This window comes from Pseudochaenichthys georgianus, chromosome 17 (assembly GCF_902827115.2).
Source record: "Pseudochaenichthys georgianus chromosome 17, fPseGeo1.2, whole genome shotgun sequence".
NCBI classification, from domain to species: domain Eukaryota; kingdom Metazoa; phylum Chordata; class Actinopteri; order Perciformes; family Channichthyidae; genus Pseudochaenichthys; species Pseudochaenichthys georgianus.
The window spans coordinates 37730955-37745431 of NC_047519.1; the positions used below are offsets into that span (position 1 = coordinate 37730955).

The following is a 14477-nucleotide window of genomic DNA, read 5'->3' on the forward strand; positions in this document are numbered from 1 at the left end:
AAATAGTGTCTCGTTATTCCGTGAAAACTGCCCTTGAATTCCTCCAGAGACCAGTTTCACAACTTAAAGTTGTGTGAGAACCATGATTGGGGGTCCTCCAGACAACCATTTTAGCCGAAAATAGTGTCTCGTTATTCCGTGACAACTCCCATTGCATTTCTCCAGAGTCAGAAAAAGTACAACTCAACTTTTGGAAGAACCAGAGAAAAGGGTGAAAATGGATATATTGTATCCGAAAATAGTGTTCCAAAAGGCGGGTAGAGTCCCCTGACTACTCCCCATACCTTTCTCCAGGGTGGGAAAAAGTTTAAGTCAACTTTTGGAAGAACCAGAGAAAGGGTGAAAATGGATATATTGTATCCGAAAATAGTGTTCCAAAAGGCGGGTAGAGTCCCCTGACAACTCCCCATACCTTTCTCCAGGGTGGGAAAAAGTTTAAGTCTACTTTTGGAAGAACCAGAGAAAAGGGTGAAAATGGATATATTGTATCCGAAAATAGTGTTCCAAAAGGCGGGTAGAGTCCCCTGACAACTCCCCATACCTTTCTCCAGAGTCATAAAAAGTACAAGTTAACTTTTTGGAAGAACCAGAAAAAGGGGTGAAAATGGATAAAATGTATCCCAAAATAGTGCCTCTTGAGGCGGATAGAGTCCCCTGACAACTCCCATTGCATTCCTCCAGAGACCAGTTCAAAAACTTTAACTTTTGTGAGAACCATGATTTGGGGTCATCCAGGCAACAATTTGATCCGATCCAAAGTGCTTATGAGGCGGATACATTCCTCCATGATTTCCCCATCATGTGAAAATAGCTCGTTTTTTTCTAAGTGCTCTCAAAAACCGGGTTTCCGATTTCGTGCAGATGGTAGCTTGGAAAAGATGAATGCATTTTTTGGACGGAGGAGGGGAGGTCTCATTTCCCCTCTCCGTTGTAAATTGCAACGGGGGAGTGCAAAAGTCTCCGGGGCTTCGTCCCGAAGCGCCGAAGACTTGACCCCCTCCCCCGTTGGCACTTAGCCGTTTTTCGAGAATTTTTAAAAACTTCATTTTTGATTATTTTAACATATAATTGACCGTTTTCTTTACTTTTTTTTGCTTTCCACGGGTGGAGGCGCATGGCAGGCCGCATATGAGCTTCCGAATTCGGCCTGGAACCTCCGGGAATTATGGGATAAGCTCCATATACTGACGACTCCCATCAAAAGTGATTGAAATGTACAGGAATCTGTCCATTTCAATCACATTCGACGACCCCATTAAAAATGCATGAAATGTACAGGAATCTGTCCATTTCAATCACATTTGACGACCCCATTAAAAGTAGCAGCAGCAGCACCCAACCTCCAGTGGAGGATTTTTCTCGTGCCCCTGGCTACACTTAAAGGGGGTCTACTTTGCGGTGCTTTACCGTCCGCCCATCGGCACCCATAGTCAGCCTTCTTCACAGCAGCAGCACCCAACCTCCAGTGGAGGATTTTTCTCGTGCCCCTGGCAACACTTAAAGGGGGTCTACTTTGCGGTGCTTTACCGTCCGCCCATCGGCACCCATAGTCGGACTTATTCACAGCAGCAGCACCCAACCTCCAGTGGAGGATGTTATCATGCCCCTGGCAACACTGGTAAACACTGGTAACATCTGTCTAGCTGCTGACAGGAACTTGACATCGGAAGTTGACATCGCATTTCCATTGAGCGGACACCCGTACATGTGAAGGGCAAGTCCCACGGTACCTCCGTTCATAAGGCTGACATTTGCCTTACCAGAAGTAAGGTTCCAGAGCTGACGCGGTGCGTAGAGGTGAGCCCAACCAGATCCAACTGGTAACGCTCCACCTCCCGCTCCTTCCCCCCCAGAGAGGTGACTTTCCACGTCCCCAAAGCCAGCTTCTCTCGCCCGGGTCTGGTCCGTCGAGACCCTCCGCTTTCACTGCCACCCTTCTGGCAGCGCACCCGACCCCATCGTTGTTTCCGTAGGTGGTGGGCCCGCGGGACGGAGAAGCGGAGGTGTTGCCCACGTTGCCTTTTCGGGCTGGGCCCGGCCGGGCTCCGTGGCAAGCCCGGCCAACAGACGCTCGCCGACGAGCGAGCCTCCTTCTGGGCCTGGCTCCAGAAAGGGACCCCGGTCTTCCTCCGGGCCGGGTATCCTCACTTCTTGGCCTCCTTTTGTTTGTATTATTAAACCCTTTCAATCTAAAAAACTGAGCAACTCAACAGTTAACTTTATATTTCTTATTGTCCAAAGCATCTATTACACTGTTTCCCCCCTCTCATATTCACAGGATGGATGATTAGAGACTTTGGGGGAAACCTCAGCTTTATGAACGTCCTGTCTGTTGGTTTGGCCGGAGAGGGCTGAGGGAGGAGGACCAGACCTGAGGGAGGAGGACCAGGCCTGAGGGAGGAGGACCAGGCCTGAGGGAAGAGGACCAGGCCTGAGGGAGGAGGATCAGGCCTGATGGAGGAGGATCAGGCCTGATGGAGGAGGACCTGCACCAGCTGCACCTACAGAACTTAGCCCATGCTGGGCATAGCTGTTACCACCTGCACAGGCCTACCCTGTCAATTAACAGATTAACATTTAGTGTAACTTATGTATATTATTTCGTATTTATTTTTAAAAAAATGGTGATGGTTCATGCTTGATAACTTTTAGTTGACATTTCAATACATTTTATTTGCACTCCTTTTGTCCGTTATTCTTACTGAAAATGTTAGATTACAAATTCACATCTGACTGAAGATTGGCACCATTTATTTATGACGTTGCAAACTCGGCGGTACAAGGCACAAGTATTGTGAAGCTCATAAAGTGAGGCAAATGCATTTGATCAGCTGACTTTTTTTTTTTGCCAAACTTTATAGGCCTGACAATAATCACACTGTCTCTGAGGTGCAACGTAAAACACAAAACAACACACACATGAAGTTCCTGTTAGACTACAAAACTATTCAGTGGGCAGGTCTTTGTGTTACAATATAAGTGTCTCTTAGTGAATGTCCTGTATTGCTCTTAAATCTCATCACATCAGCTTCTCCTTTCCCTCTTGGATGTTCTTCTGGACCCTCAGAGAAAGAGAACATGGTGAAGCAGTCCTGTCTCTCAGGCGTGTCCTTTCCTAACAGAAATATCAAAACACATATTATTGCAGAACAAGTGTGTTATTTAAGAAAGAGGTGTGTTTGTTTGTTCAGGGGCTATACATATAATTATTTTTTTTATTTTGAATGTGTTTTTTAAAATCCAACAGTGTACTACAAAGATAATCAGATTATGAATAAACCGTTCTAAATTCATCAACATTGAAATAAATGTATTATTAAAATAATATTTAACTGTTATCAAAGCTTAGTGCAACTGTAGAAGCTTGCTCTGTTCGGTTGTCTCACTGAAAGAATCACTTTTTACATGTTGTTACAGTCAGTATGCAGAGACAAAGGGTCGTAGTTCTCATATGTTCAATAATATTTGCCTTAAATACATTGAAATGTGAAAGTTGAACAAAAAAGTGATGTTGCTTAGTAAAATGTAAATGTAACCTTTTTCTAAGAAAGTACACTCAACATCACTGATGTGTAGGTGATCTAGTATTTAGTCATGTTTAATGGCATGTATATCAGTGTATTATACATTACTTTATGCATTCTCTGTAAAGTATGAAAAAGGTATACCTTGGAATCCGTGCTGAAGTTCTCTGCTGCTAGGAGTCCAGATATGTCTCTCCTCCTCTGGTCCAGCCTGTCTGGATCACCTTGAGGACACTTTGAACAAACAGATGTAAAGTTACATGCATAGCTTACAGACTTTACATGCAAACTTTTTATCTTCTTTTAAAAACAGGTCATAATCTTATTGTTATACTTAAGAAATGGCTGGATATCACAGTCCTTATACTGTATCAGTTTGATTGTGTAGGTCCTTTTTATTTTACTGTTACTTTGGATGAGGTTTTCATGAGTCAGTCAAATTAATTTGTTTTCATATGCCATATTCATATGTATCACACATGAAAGGGTAAGACCAGTACTCGAGTTGAGGGGGGATGGCATCCCGCCTGAAATAAAAATGGTCAAAATCATCCCCCTTCTAAAACTGCCATTCCCCCTTTCCATCCTTTATGTAATGTTATCAATGAACGTGGCACTGGTATTACTGCTATTTCAACATTAATTTTGCGCATTTTGAGTAAAATACTGTGGGCGAGGGAGCACGCACACACGCAATGACATTTTTACCAAGTCACTGACGCTATACTATGCGAGTGCCCTTAGGGCGCTGTGATACGCCTGTTTGATCGATGCCAGAAGCGCAGGTAACGGTCATCACAATGGCCAAGCGACCAGGAGGACAACGCGATCTGAGAGACTTCATATTTAAAAATACTAAAAATAACAAGTCAAGAGTCAGTAATCTCAGTCATTACTCATTACTTTAGTCACCAAAGGTGGAATATATGGACATAAGCAGTAATAACAACTTAGTTTGGAGTTTAGCTAGGTTTTTCTCTCGTGTTAGCTAGCTGGTAAGACTCAAAACTGTTGATGAAATGATACCATCTGTAATGGCAATTTCCTTTCCTATGTCCTATATATTTTTGCCGTTACTTACACAGAAGGGCTGAAGAGTGATCCAGACGCAGACACAAACAGATGAGTTTCCGGTCCTTTGTTGTCGTTTATAATGAGGTTTTATTCAGCTTTACATACCAGGGTTAATTGTACAGTTCTAATTGTTGTGATGAGCATCTGCCGGGCTGTTGGAATCGGTATGCTCTCTTCCTTCTGTGTCCCTCCCTCTCCTGTCACCTATGACCTCTTTATATACACCCGGTGCAGCTAAACCCCGCCACCCAGTGTTCATAAATAATATTGCACTATACATATAACTTAAATAAACTGACACACCAACAACACCCATAAAATGGCTCCTACAAACCGGCCCCTAATTGGCTTTAGTATTAAACGAAAACAATTACGAATAAATAATAAAGGAGCTATACAAATGGTGTGTATGTGTCATAGTCTGCTCCATCATTCACCAGTAGTTTTCCATTCACCTGTCTCACCTGTTTTCCACACCCACTCGTTAACTCACTCTCTTTCTCTTCTGCACCCATTAGCTTCTGCCAGTATTTAAACTCGCACCTGACACACACTCTTTGCCAGATTGTACTTTGCCTCATGCTTGTCTCTCCCACGTTCAACACTAGATTGCCTACCCGGTTCCGACCCTGCCTGTCCCCGACCTGCCTGCTCTGCCTGTTTCCTGATCCTGCCTGTCCCTCGACTATCCTGCTTGGCCTGTTATCCGACCCTGCCTGTATCCACGCTGACTGCCTCGCTTACTCCCTGACCCTCTGCCTGTCCCTGACTCACCTTCTGCCCGCTGTCCTCCGGTGCGTTATACTGCCCGGTTGGCATTCCTCCGATCCAGTGGAATCTCCAATAAAGTATATTACCAATTCTCCTTGGTTTCTCGAGTGCTGCATTTGGGTTCTCCTTAAGATTGTGACAGTATGTGTTCTAAAAGAATGTTTAGTTTCCTTTCTTCTCCCTTATTTTAAGGGTCATCAGTCTTTGCTGTTCTTAGGTTGAAGCAGTCGTGTTGCCATCCCGTCCAGCGCTTAGAGAACCTGTGGGTTTTATTTTCAACCAATTCCAAGCCTCTCCTTATAGGGCTCCTGCATGGATGAGTCAGTCACTTCTTCAGGTCTGTCACTTGGATTCAGCCGGTGCCCTGGTACCGTAACTGCAACATCGCAGATGAGCTGCTCGGTAAGGTGTTTGTTGGGCAAGCTGGGATTTTCTTGTCTGAATGGCAAGTCTAGGCAGTAGTGTCCATCTGACATCTCCACTTCCACTTCTGGTTCGGTATCCACTTTCACTTCTGGTTCGGTATCTGCTACAACATGTCCATCCTCTTTGGCGTCTGCTACAACATCTCCATCCTCTTTGGCGTCTGCTACAACATCCCCATCCTCTTTGGCGTCTGCTACAACATCTCCATCCTCTTTGGCGTCTGCTACAACATCTCCATCCTCTTTGGCGTCTGCTACAACATCTCCATCCTCTTTGGTGTCTGAAATTTTTTCAGAGTGATTCATAATGTTCAGGAATTGTTTGTCTTCTCTGGACATTTCCTCTGTTTCCTTGCTTGTATTTTCCTTGAAATCATGATTGTATTGTTTGACCAATAGCTCCTCTAGGCGTACAATGGTTATCCGATTGACAGCAGCAGCAGGGTGGCCATTAGCATCTCTGCTGTCGTTGCTTCCTTTTAGGGAACCATAGAAGACCCACCCCAGTAGGGTCTTTGCAGCATACGGTCCTTCTCCTTGGCTATTGATCAGCTCCCAAGGTTCCAATACCTTAGGATAATTTGTCCCAATGAGTAGGTCAATGCCAGAAGCAATGTCATTAATTTTGATGTCCTTTAAGTAAGGCCATTTTTACAGATCTTCTTGTAGAGGAATATTGTGCTTGGAAACAGGCATGGTTTTATGTGTGAAGACATCGGATAGTTGAAGGAAATTGTTTTCGTCCAGACTCGATATTTCCAAACCTGAGATATGATGACTAGACACACATTTTTTCTGATTCATTATCTTTAGGAGAATGTTAGTCCTTTGTCCTGTAAGGTTTAGCCTCCTCATTAAACTTTCTGTGCAAAATGTAGATGAACTTCCATGGTCCAGAAAGGCATAAGTTTGTAACACTTTGTCTCCTTTGTGGCTCTTTACTTGTACTGGAGTAGTAGTACACATGTCCTTCTCATCAAAAAAGTGACAGGTGGTGTGACAGGTCATACCACCTACCATAGGTATTTGACCCCTGACCCCAGAGTGGAGTAATTGCCCCAATTAGACTAGCCCCAGGCACCCCCTTTGTGTACAGGCCTTTTATTGTAGCAATTAAGATAGTTATAGGTATTTGACCCCTGACCCCAGAGTGGAGTAATTGCCCCAATTAGACTAGCCCCTGGCACCCCCTTTGTGTATAGGCCTTTTATTGTAGCAATTAAGATAGTTATAGGTATTCGACCCCTGACCCCAGAGTGGAGTAATTGCCCCGCAATTATATTAGCCCCAGGCACCCCCTTTGTGTACAGGCTTTTTATTGTATCAATTAAGATAGCTAAGGTATTCGACCCCTGACCCTGAGAGTGGAGTAATTGCCCCGCAATTATATTACCCCCAGGCACCCCCCTTTTGTGTACAGGCCATTTATTGCATCAATTAAGATAGCTAAGGTATTTGACCCTGACCCTGAGAGTGGAGTAATTGCCCCTCAATTATATTACCCCCAGGCACCCCCCCCCTTTTGTGTACAGGCCATTTATTGCATCAATTAAGATAGCTAAGGTATTTGACCCCTGACCCTGAGAGTGGAGTAATTGCCCCTCAATTATATTACCCCCAGGCACCCCCCTTTTGTGTACAGGCCATTTATTGCATCAATTAAGATAGCTAAGGTATTTGACCCCTGACCCTGAGAGTGGAGTAATTGCCAGCAATTATATTAGCCCCAGACACCCCCTCTGTTGTATAGGTATTTTTGATGTATTGAATAGATAGTCTCTTTGACCCCTCCCCCTCAGAGCCCTTTGTTGTCTAATCTAATTAGCTTTTGATGCCTGCCCTTGATGTGCAATTTCACACTGATGAAAGCATCTGTATAAATGACTGGGATAAGACCATATAGAGATATACTCAAAATAAATTTAAAAAAAGACAGACAATTCAACTTACCGAGTCAACCGTCTGAAGCGCCAGTCAAGAAGCGAATGCGGGCATAGGGGTGGGTGGGTTCAGAGTACAGCCTCTTTCTGGTCACGTGTGTTGGAGGAGGGGCTCTGTAAGGAAGGTTGAAGGAACGAGCAGGATTTCTCCCCCGGTTTGACTGCAAAAGACTCTGACTTTTCTCCAAGGGGATCCGCTTGAGTGTCAGTAAGTTTTCCTTAAGGTGTCATAAAGAGTGAGCTTTTGATGGGGGGGGGGGGGGGGCGAGAAAAGACACATAGATAGCTACATTGGTAAGGAATCATTGATAGCTTTCACTCGAGATGGTTTCTCCAAAATGACAGGTTTTGCATACATAAAAAAGTGTATCTTACAGTTCCTTTAGTTGTAGGATTGTGAACTAATGTATAATTACTTTTATTAACTATAGGTTTGCATCCATTGCAGTGTATCTTACAGTTCCTTTGTGAGTGAATTACACACAAATCTGCAGAGTGTCACTAATATATATATATATATATATATATATATATTCTTTATTTAACCAGGTAAAAAAACTCATTGAGATTAAAATATATTTTCCAAGAGTGACCTGGCCAAGAAGGGACAGCATGCACAAAGTTACAACATATAAAACACAGACATGAAAGGCAGACAAATACAGCTGTAAAACACAAATAAAATGGCACATTAGCCAGTCAATATGCGAAGTAAAACAAACTATTACAATCATTCAAAAACTGGCAACATTTAAAACGATTTCAGGATATACGAGCACTCACATCGACCAAAACTAAAAAAGTTGTACGCAGTGACTGACATTCTGTAGGGGAGTTCACACCCGAGCTGCTGTGGGGGAGCTGAGTATATTAGGGCTCTCGGGGGATGGTGGGTTAAGAGACAGACGCTTAGTTTTTGGACTGCCTCAGGGGGTTAACGACATCTACTAAAAACAAAGTACTTCATTATCTACTTTTTTTCAGCTTTTATACACAAAAGTGCAGGAAAATTCAGAGGATGAAGAAGCAGAAAACAGCCATTATTCTTCACTCTTCTGTAAAACGGACAGTTTCAAGAAAGATGACACATTTATTTATGTGTTTATGCATGACATGCAAAATATAATGAAGCCTTATTTAAAAAAACAAGTTACAAGTATATTGTGTGAAAATATCTTTACACATAATCTGCCGAATGTCTGTAAAAAAAGTCTTTAAATAAAAAAACTTGCCTTTTTAGAGTCAGAATCCTAACGAAATCTCATCAAACAGAGTACTTTATGTTAGTGGTCCTCTTTTATACACAAAAGTGTATCTTTTCAGTAACTTTACCAGAGAATTTAAGCATACATCTGGAAAATGTTCAAAACAGCCTTGTTTTTCACTGAAATAGCCTCAAAATCACAAACAGCCATTAAGAGTCAGGGGGTTAACTTCATTATCTACTTTTTTCAGCTTTTATACACAAAAGTGCAGGGAAGGTAGGCAGATTTAGAACACTGGGATAATACCCATAAAGAATGTGTGTTTCTGCTCCATTTCACTCCATGAAGCCTCCAGCTTGTACAGGGGCTCCGCCTCCACTCAACATAACATGTCCCGCCCTCCTCACCAGAACATTTAAAAGTAAGGGGATGGAAATAGACGAAAATAAATACGCTCAAACTAGATAACAGGCCAGTCATTTCCAATCACCAAGGCACTTTTCAAAAAAGAAAAATGGCAAAGAGAAGCTTAGATATGGGTTTAATCAGCGAGACGCCTGTGACAACGTACAGCCATCAGTCCGGAGCGCCAATCAAGAAACGAATGCAATATATGTGCCGGGTTCAGACGCCTCCAGCCGAAGAACTTTATGAAGAATGGAATCTGAAAAATGGCGATGTTTGGGGTTATGTATTCAACTATATGGCGAATGAACTGCATTTCTACAATCTGAAGAATGGAGAAACGTACGGACCCCGCAGTGTTAAAGCGACACTGACCTCAACAGATTGGGCTGTGTTAACTCTGGTGTCTTCCAGAGATCTCCACGCAACCACGGTACCGGAAGAAGTAGTGCATCGAGAAACCATCGTGGAAACAGAGGTGTACAAGATATTTGCAAAGAAAAGCAAAGAAACACAGACAGCATGCGAGATCAAAGAATAGATTTCACCGCCGCCCCTCAATGTGGAGGAAGAAAGAGTTATTTCCCCGCTGCCAGAAGTGAGAAGAGTCCTGACAAGCGCCGTCTGGGAAACTAAAAGCGGACCAGCGGGGCGATGGTATTACCGTGCAAGTCATTTGGAGACGCTGGGGAAGGATCCCTCTGATGATTTTGTTTTGGAGATTTTTAATTCTACCTGCGGAGTATTTCAGACAGCAGTGCGGGTACCACTGACTGCTTGGCTGAAAATGATTGATGGAAAAGCTACAAAGCTTAAAGAACTTTTTAAACAGAGTCAGACATCGATGGACATTATACTGGTGAAAAAGAATCTCACCTTTACAGAGGACTCTGCCTCCCACTCAACATAACAAGTCACACCCTCCTCATCAGATCATTTTAAACTAAGGACCCCTCAAGAAAGACATTGTGTATTCTACCTATGTAAAAAGAATGTCGGGGTTGTCTCTGTATCAAGAAGATGTGTTTAAAAATGAATTTTGTGAAAATTACCAACTGTGTGAGAGACGTCATAAAGACACTAATTTTAACCACAGTGTTTGTTCTCTACAAATGTTTTAAGATTGTTACAAAATGTAAAAAATAAAAGGTATGGAGACTAAATTAATTCAGGTGACTCTGGCTTTTATTAGGAAAACAAACATATAATACAAAGGGGGTAGGGGTTAAATGTAACCATCGTGGACTTTATAGTCTAACAAAATACTTTTATCTGAATACATTTGTTCTTTTTAAGCGCACTTTTTGAAATTATTTATTTATTATTTCAGTGGAACAATCCAGTTTTTGTTAACATTAACGCTTTCTTCTCTTTTTTCTTGTGCTACTAAGATACTTTTAGACACACTTTGGCGTACGCAACACTTGTTCAGATAAACAAGGTTTTTCTTTTCTGATAAACTTACATTTTTAGTTATTTTATGTTACCAAGATACCTTGAGATACACCCCTGATGTACGCAACTATACTTTTCTGACTTTTTTCTGTAGAATCGTGACAAAACTATTACTTGTTCTTAAATGATGACCTATTGCTGGAGATGAGATGAAAAAGCTACAACGCAAAGAAGAACTTTTTTCTAAAAACTCTCAATTCTATAATTGACTACCCCCCATTCAACGCAATAAGCCCTACCCTCCACTCAGCAAATCATCTAAAACGAAGGACCTCGCTAAGACGACCGTTGTAAACTAGCCATGGAGCAGAGAAAAGCCAAGACTCCCCCCGCGAGTTGCAGCCAGGAACAGAGTCCACCAGCAACACCACCATGGGGGAAACCCGAATCATGCAATACTACTGCTGCTGATTTTGCTCCTTGGGCCAAAACGTCTCTGTTTATGGACACAGTGAAAGCGGTGTTGGTTGATATTGTGGAGAGGGTGATACATCGGTACAGAGAAGAAATATGCAACGGGTGCCGAGTCAGTCACCCCGGCCAGAGGCAACACGATTTTCTGAATGACATGTCCGATTTTTACTTCAGAAACAATTACAACGCGTTAATGAAAAGACTCTGGCTCACCGACTTCATTACTGAGATCGACCAGACTCTTAATGATAAAGACATTTTCACGGATGATTGGAGGATCCAAGGCGCTTCGGAGGCTTTTCTTCACAATCTCAAAAATTGCAGACGCCTCAAGGAGAGACTTGAAAATATCCATGCCGAGTTGGATGGAGAAGAAGCCAGGGACTTGTTCAATGCAGTGACTTTTTTCTTTAAGTAAAATAAAAAATGGGAAACTACTATGCAAAACGCTCTGTATACCCACAGCTGATTGTGAATGTGGGTTTAGTCAGATGAACATTTTAACCACAACTAGAAGCTCCCTAGAGCATGTCAGCCTTGCTTTTCATCAAGTGTGTTGGCCCTCCACTGAACAAGTTCAGACCAGAGGTATATGTCAAGACTTGGCTTCAAAGCCATTGCTTAGCTAACAATCCGAAAGCAAGAGCCAGAGAAATTGAGACCAAAAAGCATGATTATGAAAATCTTTGGAAACTTCTATGAGATGGGGAAAAGTGGAGTAGGCAGCCATTGACAACATTGGTCCTATTTTGTATTATCTGTATAATCTTTTAATATATTTTCATATTTTGTAAACAATTTCAATGTGCACTTAATGCCCTGTTAAAAAAAGTAACATTGGGAATGTTAACATAAAATATTTATATTTGAACTGCAATAAAATGATGACGGATCAATATTTTTCAAAAAAATGTCCTCACATTTTTCATGAAGAATTTACATAATGATTTAATTAATTATGATAGAAATGTAACCCTTTAGATACCAGTTTTGATCGTACACCAGTAACTGCTTTTTAAAAAAAATACACTATAATTCAATATTCTAAAAACTATTTTGACTTTATTATTAGTATAATCAGTTGATCAATCTGAATAATAAATGAGGGACTGTTAACCTACAAGATTTTTACCATATACTTCCATTATAACCACATTTTTGTATCCCCTCGCCCCCTTTAAATTAAAGTGAAACAAAGATGTTGCGCTAATTGTCCTCTGCATTTGACCCTAAATGTTAGTGGTGCCATGGCAGCCCGGGGACCGACTCTAATTCTGAGGTGCCTTTGTCAAGAGCAATGAAAGGAGTATCTGAACATCCATAGCATGCATGTTGTTTTAGGAGTATAATAATTATCTTTATGCTGGTTGGTCTCCCACCCTCGGCGGGTTATCAGCACAAATTATGTCCCCATATGATAAAATCCACCATCCCTCCTGATCTTTTTTACAACTTGAGTACTGGGTAAGACACAAACCTATTTAACAAATGCAATGCAATAGCTTCATTTTGACTAAAGTAACAGATAACGTCATACCGTATCTAATATTTAAACAAATAATTTCCTTGTCACTAAAGCATTGACTACGCTATTCATCGTCCTTAAATGCAGGCATTAAGTTACATGTTCCGTTCTACAGCCACGATAAGGCTGTTTCTCAAGTGTGAGCATAATACAATTAAAAGAGGCATTGGTAATAATATTAAAACAACAATGTTTGGGTCGTTCGTCGGATAAACGGTTAGCTGCAATAAATAACTCCAGTTCAACAAACCATATTACAATATCTAAGGGAGCGTTATTATCTTGAAATGTGACGTTCATATTTTAAAGATACACACATTTCATTGTGAGGTTGATTTAATATACACTAAGCCTCTCTTCAACAATACGTTGACTTTAGCTAGTCTATTTTATGCCATAGTAGAGCATAGCGAATTTAAATGAACCTTAACAATGCATACAGTAACCTAACTAGCAAACTAACTATCTAACGTACAAGGATGACCTTATTTTAGCAACCTCACACAGAAGCCTTTTGGTATACAGTAGCATCCCACTTAATGTGTTACACTCTTGGATGCTACGCATAGCATCATTAGCACAGATGGAGCTACGATTGCTCAAATGCTAACCCAACTCTAAACATTCATTAACGTTAGCTTAATAAAAACACCAGTAACATAACATAAAGTACGCAGGGTTGACTTACCGAAGAAACTGCATTCATGGACGGTCTGTTTTAACCGCAGATAAATCCTATATTTGCATGACGAATAGTCCACCAGGAGCCAACACAACAAACACGGCCGAGTTCAAGTAGTGTTCTCCTCATGAGCTGAGCCGCTGTAGCATCACGGAGCTAGCAGAGAGGAGCTAGGAGCAGCAGTCCCGTTGTCATGAAGGGGGAATCTAACTATATACAGAATATGTTTTGTGGATCCAGGCTAGAAACATGTTCATTTTCTGATGTTAAGTTCGACATTTTAACATAGGGTCTACGGGAATTGCTCCCATCTGCATCCATCGCCTACAGTTTGCCGCATTGGGCTTCACCGCACTGTCCCGGGGTTTGCCGCTTGGCTCTGATAGGCCAGAAGTCGGTTTGATTGCATTCGGACTCTATTGCTTTTCCTGTCTGAGTAGCCAGGATGATGCTGCATCGCAATTTTTGACGTCGAATTTTATACACCAAATTTTTTGACATCGAATTTTAAACACCGAAATATTTGACGTCGAATTCTTTTCACTTGAATTTTGGGATCTGAATTTGAACATTCTTCAATTTTTACATTTTTATTTCATATAGGTAAATTCGGAGCAAAACAAATTCATATACATGATTTTCAAAGTAATTATTTTCAATGCTATAAATTCGGTGTCTGATCAAATTCAAATACTTCTGTCTCTTGTTTGCTTCCATATATGTGCTCTGAGTGCTAACAGCTAACAGCTAATGTTGGTTTTCTGTGGTTCGCATTGAAGATGACGTCACGGCTCCGCCTACACTGCGTTACTATAGTTACTGCCCCAGCTACTAAACTGTAATGGAAACGCAGCATAAAGTGAGCCTGGCCTACCAAGGCCTAACTATACCGTACTAAGCCGTGCGAGGCCTTGCAGTGGGAATGCGCCATGAGAGAGGCTTCCTGGTGTTACAGACAGTCGACTGACTTCAGAGTTAATGCGTGAATGACTGCCGATAGTGTTGGTGCAGCTGTTTGTTTCACGTACTGATTGCGCTGATGAAGTCGTGGAAGAGA

General features: G+C 41.8%; 1 long non-coding RNA gene across 1 annotated transcript; it reads right to left on the minus strand.

Moving 5' to 3' along the window:
• Nucleotides 1-2830: 2830 nt before the first annotated feature.
• LOC117461726 (uncharacterized) lies at nucleotides 2831-4689 on the minus strand. The gene is made up of 3 exons (XR_004553743.2): nucleotides 4606-4689; nucleotides 3669-3758; nucleotides 2831-3115 (listed from the first exon to the last, which is right to left on the minus strand). It is a non-coding gene; the product is annotated as an uncharacterized lncRNA (long non-coding RNA).
• Between the last annotated feature and the right edge of the window lie 9788 nt (nucleotides 4690-14477).